The sequence below is a fragment of the Pygoscelis adeliae genome, unplaced genomic scaffold, assembly GCF_000699105.1.
Source record: "Pygoscelis adeliae isolate BGI_AS28 unplaced genomic scaffold, ASM69910v1 Scaffold294, whole genome shotgun sequence".
Classification (NCBI taxonomy): Eukaryota; Metazoa; Chordata; class Aves; order Sphenisciformes; family Spheniscidae; genus Pygoscelis; species Pygoscelis adeliae.
Window position 1 is genome coordinate 83710 of NW_008824722.1, and position 10501 is coordinate 94210.

The 10501-nt window shown below is 42.8% G+C and overlaps 1 protein-coding gene across 4 annotated transcripts in view; it reads right to left on the bottom strand.

The window, feature by feature from the left end:
• Positions 1 to 10501, bottom strand: part of WBP1L (WW domain binding protein 1-like) — a 46320-nt gene that overhangs the window by 29032 nt on the left and 6787 nt on the right. Inside the window, exon 1 of one of the 4 annotated variants that reach the window (XM_009323229.1) lies at positions 6119 to 6257. The exons of the other annotated variants lie outside the window; for them this stretch is intronic. The gene's annotated coding sequence lies outside the window, so the exon portion shown is untranslated. Of the gene's footprint in view, positions 1 to 6118; positions 6258 to 10501 lie in introns of those variants that run through there. 4 annotated transcript variants of the gene reach the window in all.

Here is a 10501-nt window from a genome sequence, read left to right on the forward strand (position 1 = left end):
AGCAACCAAGCTCTATCTGCCTTGACAGCAAATGTTCTAAAGGGGCTTGTTCGCTAGCAAAAACAGCATGAGACATTGGGAGATCACCAATGCTGGAACAGTGATGCAGTGCTAGATCTGCCTGGAAACCATTTCTGGCTGGCCACCCACCCGCAAAATCTGCCCACTTCTCGATTCCTGAAGAGTGAAGGGCCACGTCCCCACCCTAACAGCACCATTACAAGAACACAATGACTTTCCAATATGAGGAGCAGGTGCCCCAGGTTCATGTAACATATAGCATTGGCGCTGCCTACAAAGAACGTCATCAACAAATTCCAGAGGACGAACAGGAACAGGTCAGTCTGATAATTTCCCAGGACCTAGAGTATCTACTCCATGACTTAGGGGACACATGGTCCAAAACAAACCTTTCAGACCCATTGTATCTAGTACTACTGTATTATTTAGGGTTGGGGTAAAGTGGGTCCCCGAATTTGTGTGCAGTTCAACTACAAAGCAAGTCACTTCTGTTTAACGTTTGTCAGGCTAAAGCAACTTAATCATTGTTTAGAGAGAGCAAAAAATAACTGCAGGAAAAGACATCATACACGTTGGAACTGGCTTGTGAGCCAGTGCTGCAACCAGTGTGCTGGATCAATAAATTTTAACGTGCAATGAAGTACAAGGGCTTGCAGTGGTTAGAATCTGTCTTTGGGCAGGTCCCTCTTCCCTGCAGCCTGTCACTGCTTCTGTCAGCTCAGTGGTTTAGAAGTGCAAGAAACTTTTGCAGCTTACTAAGTCAAGATAAGCAAATAGGGACAGTGCATTTCAACCTCACTGCTGTCACCTGTCTTTGTCTCCGAGTAACTAGTTAACCAGGGAAGAAGAGACTGCGCACTTCAAAACATGCTCGGTGTTGCAGAGAGCCCCAATGGCAACAGCTCATGTTTGATCCCAGTCGAATCATGATTCAAACTGAATCCTGAACAGCAATCGTTGGCCCAGTGGACATGTGCAAATATGTGCCACATCCTCCACCTGAAAGCCAGGCGTGAGCCCTGAACCGAAGGAGCGGGCATTGCAGAGGAAGCCAGACTCCATCACCGGTTATTTAAGCAGGAGCCTTGTCCTCCTTTCACTTTTTGTATGGGGGTGTAGAAATACCAACAGTAAATCCCCTTCCTTTGCACTTTTGTAAAGCAAGCAACCTCTCCTCTGAAGCTGCTTTCTGTATTAAGCTATCATAAGAAGGGCACTCAAGAAAGGGCAGGGAGCAGACAAGGGGTGGATGTGGAGGAGATACCCAAGAGGAGTCCTCTCCAACACCCATCTCACAGAGGAGACAAAAGAGGCCACATCCAGGCTGTTCCAGACACTCCTACCCACTCTGCTGTTTAGCCGATGGGAGAGTGGTGGCAATGAAAAGTCCAGGCTCCTTCTCTGAAACCAAAATAGTTTTTGCTAAGTGTAGCTTGAAATTTCCAGCCCACAGTGTCATTGTTTGCCACCACTTTTTCCCCAGGGAGGAGAAAATAAGAGCCACAGGTCCAGCACGCTTTTTTTCACAGCAGCAGAGTTGTGGCCAAGCCAATGTAATTGTAACGCCAAAGACTATTTGCATCATCTATTTTGTATGACCACTGTTTCAATACCCAGGGCTGCCATTCAAGCCCAGAGGTCTTAAAAAGCTTTGAAGTCGTTCACCACTGAGGCAGAGGGGGACTAAAGAGAGTTGAAATTGCCCTATTCAGTGGTGACACTAACTGCTTCAGTGGAGACAGGGTTGATTCTGTCCCTTTAGCATTCCCAGGTTTTGGGCACCGATGTCAGGCTTCAGTTTTAGACTGGAGTGGGTAATGAAGTCACTGGAAAGCCTACTCAGCTTTCTCTGAGCCTGCTGGGAGGAGGAGAAGGAGGAGGGAGGGGGGAGTTCAGCTGTTAAACATTTGACGAGACTGTCTCCAGGAGGGCTAGTGTGTCCGGGGTGGTACAGGGACACTAACCTGGCTCCTTGCTTTTTGGCACTACAGCTCTTGTTTTCCTTATGCCCGTGTGTGCAAACAGGACCTTTGGTAACAGCCCAAGAGGAGACGATCTGCTCCAGACAGGGAAGAAGGCAGAGCCTGCAGACAGTAACAAGATCCCCCAAATGTGGAATCAAGACGGTAAGCGTCTGTTCTAGTTTTAGTCTTGCACCATGTGGATACCAAAAATACAGCCTGTGTGTGTCCTTTGGTCACATCATCATAGGAGACAGCATTGCCCCAAAGCTGCTTACCAGCACAAGCTTGATGGAGATCTTAGATGCCCTACTCTCGGAGAGAAACAAATAGCACTTCTAAATGACAGTAACTCACTATTTTTAGTGCTCATCTCATGTCTGCTTGGCATTTCCCTTGGGCCTTACCCTTGTTTCACAGTGTTGGTGCCAGCTCCCACGAAGCGTTTTTTTCGTGCCAGAGAGGCTGATGCCAAGTCTGTCTGTCTTGATGCCAAAATGGCAGCTGTCTTTATTGTTGAGACAGGATTTGCCAAAGCTAACAGCACTAGTCCTGGGGCGACTAGCACTGATTTTAAGGTTTTCTTCTTCCTTACTCTTCTATTGCCTCTAGATTTCATGGGATAATGCTGCTCCAAACGACCCTCTGGGGTCCTTGGAGAGGGATATTTTCATTAGGGTCTAAGGTAACAGGCAATTATACAGCAGACCGTCTCAACTTATAACTCCTCAAAGAGAAGGATACTTACATATGTGGAGCAATTATCTGCGATGCCTCACTGCCACTGATGGGCCCAACTACGACAGAAACAAGGCCCCCTGCAAATCAAGCAGGACTTGATCTCTCTCAGCCTGCCAATGTGTTTAAAAAGCACTGACCAAAAAAACAGAGAACCCACTGAAGATAAGGGCGGTTACGTGGCATTTCATCACCAAAATATACCTAAGACAGAAGTCTGGAGAAGGAGAAGAGGGTCAGGGATCAGCCAAATTGCATCACATCACCATGAGCAAGAATACAAAACCCAAGAAAGGTCATGGCCTTTTGCCCCTTTTGCACTCTCACAAGTGCCACTCCGCAAAATGCTACTGTTCAGATAAAATCCAGTCTCACACATGAGGCACAGGCATGTTGACCGTGGGAAACACCCACAGAGATATGAATAGATAGCACACGTGATAGGTAATCACACGTGTACAGATGCATGTAATTTGAAGTGATGGTATCCCCGCAAATTAGGAAGTATTTTGATGTTAACCTCTGCTACTTTTCTTACAAACCTAAAACCCACACCTTGTTCAGAAACAGTGGTGTCAAATGGGTATCCAGTTGCCCAAAGATGCTCAGCTCTTTCTTCAGGAACAGTGCAGTTAGTTAACCTGACAAGAGGTACACAATTGGTTAAAATGGCTTTCCCATCATGTAAGACTTTGCCTGGGGGGATCTGTTATTCGTACAGCCTGGTTAGATCTTTCTGAAGTTCGTTGGTCTTTTCTGAGCTTAAGTTTACATCTTGAACAAATTTAGAAAAGCCCCCAAAATACCAGCAGTCTTGTTTACCTCAGCTCATTTTACAAGAAAGAGGTTCTTTTACTGAGTTCTGAGAATTAAGTTTCTGTTTCCAGCAGAGCACCACTTCTATATGGCCCGTACCCTTCCCGAGAGGAACAGATTTTCCGGGAAATCCTTTAGGAAAAAAAGAGAGACATCAGCAGCTGCCTCTTTCCAAGCACTCTGCTGGATATTATGGTTCGATAATGTTACACAGCAGAGCAATATTGCATAGGTTATGCTGAGGCAAAGAATCATCCTCAAACTGCCCTATATATGTACAGCCTCAAGCACTTTCCTACCATTATCCCTAGATTTTACACTCCGGGCCCTGCCGTGGCACCTACATCCCCATCGATAGGAGGGTTCTGGGTTGCACAGATGATTGGGTTTGCGGTACACAAACCACAAACAACTGGTTTAACTGAGTCTTCTTCCTCTTAGAAAATACACGTGGATTACAATATGGTACTCCCAAAATTAAAAGTCTGTAAATTAACCCAATGGGCAAAAAGTAAACTCATCTGAACTGCTACAGGTAGGCTGAGGCTTGGAGTCTGTGGTTAGAGCCTGGCTCAAAAACAAGGAAAGCCCTTCCACACAGCATGGTCTGACTAGCAAAAAGACAGGAAGACTTTTCCTTTTCCAAAATGAAGAGCAGTAAAGATCACATACATATATCTTCATACAACCAAAGCAAGGAATTAAAGGAAAGCACAAGTTTAACTATTAAGAAAGCTCAATACCACAAGCATTTAAAAGATCACAGCACAACAGTATTAAAGACATCACTTTTAAATGACTAGACAAAACTCTAAGAGAGCTATCAGATCTTAAACTCCACGGTTAAAAACTTCTTTAAACATGCAACTTTAGGGAAAAACCACTTCAGAAAACCTCATCTTAAACACAAGCTCATCTTTTCTAACTTGAATTACTGTGTTGCTTAGGACCTCTCCAAGTACTTGGAAGAAAAACGAACTCATCCTTATTTTGAAGTGATGAGTAAACAAAAATAAGGAATAAACAAACCAGCATAGTGTATGGTTAAGTGCAGTTTCAAGCTGAGTTTACCCATGTCTGTGAAACAGCAGGAAATATCAAGACCTTAAAGCCTAATCTCTCCCCTGTTGTAGTACTGGTTCTGCTTTGGCCCACATCTTTACCAGGAAGACAAGAAAAGCTCCCCCAAAGGCCACACACACTTTGTTGCTCTGCCAGCCAGAGCGGAGAGCTTTTGGGATTGCCTCAAACAGGAGAGCCCTCAGGAAGCATGATCTACATAAAGCAGAGAGCTCACAGATGTAGGTTTCCAGGTACAAATAAAGTTTGTTCTATCCAAGCATACAGGGAAAAAAATTGAACGCCTCCCATCACCAGCTCCTCCATCCTGCTGCATTTTCCCTCTCTGCAGCTATTTTCCCTCACTGTAAAACGGGGAGCGTGCCAGAAAGTTGTTTGAGATATTACAACCACTGGACTCTAAATACAAGTAATTGTTATTCCTTCTCTGCCTAGCAGAACTGCCACCGGTTACCCAAATATTTCCTGTTGGGCTCCGCTCATCTGGAGGCCGCCCCGGGGACAGCCAGCAGTTACGTAAGGAACAGGCGGCTGGGAGGAAGCGGTGTCCGAGTGTCATGTTTCAGCGTCAGCCGTGGCATTACGCAGTTTGCACTTTGCTTAAGCATTAAAAGCACTGGTGGCACCTAGAATCACAGCCAGTTTCTAAATTTCAGCGACGTACCTGCAGGCCAGGCAGTTTTGCCATTCCAAGGACAGATACCTTCAACACCCCGCTGTCTCGCTCCCCCACCTTCGTGGTATCTGTAGGGTTTCCCCCTTAGGTACATGGGCAACATGCGCTCCCCTTGTGTGCATAAGCATGCTTTATTTCTTATTTAGCTCAATGCCCAATAATTAAAAACTCATTTCAGCTTTATCTTGGGAAGAAATGCCGATCACCATAACCTGCCTTTATGGGTATTATCTTATCCCAACTGCTAGAATTTCCATTAGTGCTTGTTATTCCGCTGGCAGATAAAGCAAACACTCCCCTGGCTGCAGCAGGGCTGAAGGAGGACAGGGTGACCCACACTGCTTTACCTCTTTCACACATTTCTCCGCAGCAAGGTTGCAGGCTGCGGAAAAGAGACAAGGCTAAGCACTTGCTTTCTCCTTGCTAAAGTCTGGCTTCTGGACATGCATTTGCTCTAGATGACAATACCACTGGCCTCTTACTCCTGCAACCATTGTTTTCTTTTAAATTCTCCCATAGCATAAACCAAATAGTCCATATGCATCTGTGTAAAAAAATCAAAACAAATCAAAACCTGATTGACATCCTACCTTTTTACAAGAAGGTAATTGGTGCTAATTAGCATGACTACAGTAACACAGTAAATCTTAAAAACAAAAAAAAAAACAAAAAACCCAAACTGTCAGAAGCCAGTTATTTTCTTCTTCAAAAGGTGAACAGTATACATGTCATCCTCAGCACTCAGAAAGCTCAAAGACCTGTGGGTGACTGTTGAACGAAGAAATTCCAAGGCAAGGAAATATTTCCAGTTTTTAGAAATACTCACTTCTGACACATCGTAGGCTCCTACAGGTATTTTTCCCCTGAAGCAGGTAGTTTAGGGAGTAGGAATTCTGAACATCGCCTTTGGAAAACCAGGACCAACCCTCCTTTCCTGGAAACAAGTGAGAAAACTGCCCACTGATTTCATTGCAGAGATCCAGCCTGCACCTTGTAAAGTCATCAAACCATTGAAAGAGACATCTTCCAAGTAAAAACATGTAAAGAACTTAGGGACGGACAGCAACATTTGTGAGCAGGATTTAATTACAGACTGGGCATCAGACTGTCCTCCTTTCAGCACTTGTTCCTTAACACAGGCTTCAAACGTCAGGGCTGTTTGAAAATGAAAGATGCAAACCCAGAGGCACCAGGCTGAAAGGCTTCTCAAGAAGTCACCCTGTCAAACTGCTCTGGGAACCATTCACTGCACCTAAAGCATCAACATTTCCCTAACCTATTCTTAAGATGACTGCAATCACTAGTGTTCCCACCTCCTCAACAGGCGATGTGCTCCTGTGCTTGATGCTCTTTAAAACTTAGGATGCCCTTTCCCATTAACATTAATTCAGGCCTTAGTGCAAGATAAGGCAGTAATTTGTTCTCCACTAAAAACAAGACAATTGATCACAGTCAACTTCTTAACTTAGCTCACCTGGAAAATTGTTCCATTCCTCTATAAGCTGCTTTCAGAAGACAAAAGAAGTCTTTTTTCATAGACTACAAGGATTAAATCATAGTTTTACTACTCTTCTCAGCCTGCAACTTAAACCCATCTTAAAATGTGGGATCCAAAATGGTGCACATCACTTACTAGCATGGAGTATTACAAAATACCTGTATAGGACACTTCTGTTACTAAATCATTAAAAATTTGGTAGGTTTTTTGCAACAACTGCACTCAATTTCTGATACATCCCAAAATCCCAGACTCCCTCTATTTGACTTTCTCCATCCAATAAGTACTCTGCACTTTTCCTTCAGGAAAAGTAAAATAGGCTTCAGACTATTTCTTCAAGTTGTTCTCCTGTCTTAGAAAACACACACAACCCCCCACCTGCATCTCAAGTGCTTTCTCTTCGTCTCCCAAACTGTTGGCACAGAGGCAGAACAAACCCCTCCAGGACCCCAGTCATCACCACAGACTAGTCCTTAGCATATATTCCAGTCACTTAATGAACCCACTGTATTACTATTTAATCCTGAACACAGATCCCTACTCAGCATCCCATAACCAATGTGCTTCCCTCACTCAAGTTGGGCTGTAAAACATCCCTTGAATCAACCAAATTAAATTTTTTTCCCCCCATGAGGTTGCTTCTGATAAATCCACACCGCTCATTTCCTGTTGCCTTAGAGATGGTTATAAAGCCTTCAGGGATTTCTTCTAGTACTTTACTAGAGACTGAAGCACTTCACCATTTTCTAACTTTTCCTTTTCGTTTAATTTGACCCCTTTACATTTAGTATTCATTTTAATGTGTGTAGAATTACAGCCAGGAGTTCGTGTGTTTTCTGTTTTTTTTCCCCTCAAGAACCAAAAGAGCAGCAAACCTTTCAGTCTATGTATCAGTTAATGAGTTACTGTTTACTCACTTTCCCCATTAAATTTTAGATCAATACTTTTTTGTTTTGTTTTTTTTTTTACATCTAACACTGTATTTGGAGAACCTTTTCTTAAGCCTTTGGTGTTCCTTGCTAGCTGCAATAGCATTCTTACCCCAAAGATAAACTATACAAACAGCAAAATCTTCGCTGTCCCTTCAGTTTTAGATGACTGAATTTAGTAGATGGTTTTAACATCAGCAAAAAATAATGAAGATGATAATAAATTTCAGGATCCCTTTAAAATACAGGTCTGGCATGAGAAAGAAAAGTGCTAAGACTTTTTAAAACATATACCCCATTTGTGGAAAGAATTCAGCATAAACTGACAGCATGACTAGCTTTTAGAGTGTCAGCACACAGCTATTTATTGAAGTCTGAGCTCACACCGAGTTGAAGTCACCGTGAGGAAAAATACTGACTGTCAAAAATGTCCCAAATTCTTGGGAAATTCAAAGCAAGGTTTCAATCAAAAAAGCTAAAGCAATCTTTTGTAAATGTAGAAACTTAATAGTGAAATGGAACTTGTATCTGCCAAAGTGAGCCAGCAGAACCAGTGGTATTCAGTGTGTCCACCATGCACCTAAAGAGACCCTTATAGATGCCTTGAAGGATTCAATTTGGAAACCAGATCAGTAACAGAGGTGAATCAAGCAGCTTTGCTATAGGATCAAGCATGCTGGACAAGGTTTGGTTCTCTAATATGCAGTTAGTATATGCTTGAGCTGCGTAGTTAGAGAAAAGTCTCTGAGCTATTATTATGCCTTATAGTTGTGTAGCTCTGAACAGCTGAGCCTCTGTACTTCTCCTTTCAAGGCATGCTGGAGAAAGTGCAACCCTGCTGCTTCCTCATTAGTGTAAAGTACTGCTGTCAAATTGTCTGCAACTAGCTTTCCAACCACCCTGAGTGATAAGCAGACCTCCAAAAACTCACCAAACCCATGGAAAATGCTCCTTCCTAAGCTCCCCAGGAGCAGAAAGATGCACCAGTGGCTCCTACAGTCTATAAACTGCAACCAGTTCACAAGTGTCTGCTGCTTACAGCAGCTCTCGCCAGATTCTCATTCAGGTCCTCCACTTGTTGCCTCTCATCTAGACGAGCTGGAAGAAATTTGGATGCACACAAGATGCCAAGGATGTCCCTTGTGAGTTGCATCCTCAGGTATGAGAAACGCCACTAAGTCAGGGGTTTGACAGAGAGCCCAGATCTTGCTGGAATGTGATAACTCTGCCAGAGCCATCCTGCCAGGCTTATAAATCCCAGTATTTTGCAAAGTAACAGTGGAATCTGAAATAAGATTCATTTCTGAAGGACAAGCTGGTGGTCTAGAGGTTTTGGTTTATTTCAGAGTGTTGCCCTAGGTCGGCTGACCACAAGCAAGGAGCACAGGCACACACGCTGTTGATGTACCACCGTAGATGCCAAGCATTCAGTAAAGGCAGTAAATGCCAATGCCAGAACAAAAGACAAGACCATTTTCACAAGTACGACAGTGTCCCTCCACAGACCCAGTTTTACATGGATTGTGCCTAGCACAAAACAGTCACTTTTCCACAGTACAGACAGATTTATTCTTGGCAAAAATTTACATGGCGGGTCAGATGTCTCAGAGACACTCTGGCATCTTCAAGAAGGGTCAAGAACTCCCCCCCCATAAGACTTACTGAGAAACAGAAATGAAAGGACTCCTCTCTCTATTCAATAGCACAGATTCAGACATTCTGTCAAGATCTGAACACTTTTGTCATGTCTTTTCCCAACACAGCCCAGGACTCAAAAGCATTCTTGAACGTGAAGGTTCGTATAAATTTACCAAATTAGAGTCAGAAAGATTTTCCAATCATCTCAGCCAGCCAGCAAAAATATGAAAATCTGACAACTAAAAGAGAGGGCATTACCCAGTATATTCCCCCCACATATAAACACTCTGAGAACTGCATCAAAATTTGTTTTGTAATAATTTCTTCATGAGACAGTTGATCTTTAGTGATCTAGGAAGTTGTACATAAACCTCAAGAACTGAGAATGTTTTTGGTGCATATTCTCATTTCTCCCCAGGGAATCTTGATCTTCAGAGGAATATTAACATGAAGTATGTAAAATATTTTGTGGACTGTTTATAACCTAATGACTCCAAATGTAACCTTAAATGCCATTCTGCAAAGAATTAGCCATGTTCAGCAATTCGAGCAGAAGGAGAACACTAAAGCCTCTCAGGCAGACCACTTCTATCGCTCTTCCTTTAGCTTTGTTCAAGCAATTTCACATAATACAGTTATCTTATACTGATATCAGCAAAACACTGCTCAGAATCAAGCTGACATAAAACTCATCATTGCATTATTAACTAGTAATATCATTCCAAGGACTTGTGTTTGGAAATGTCTGTTCACACGTACAGCCAAATCTGAAAATCCAGCTTCAGTTCTTACTTCAACATTACTTAATGGTTAAAACTAGCGTTTTTCTGGAAAAGAGATTTTGAAAGAAATATTCTAATCCTTCATTAAAAGGCAAACATGAAAAGCATATGGTTCCCACTGGGTACGCTTATTGTAAATCAAGTTATCTTTCTAGAAACTCAATATGTATTTGCTAAATGAAAACAAAACATCTCTTACGGCTTCGCAATTAGAATTTAAAAAGCCAGATGCTGCAGTTATAGGTGTTTTATAGCAGTTAAGGTTTTCTTTGCAATGTTAGTTTACCCAGTTATACATCTATATAACTGGGTTAGTTTACCCAATTATACATCCTGAATGCTAAAAAAAGTATTTAAGGAAG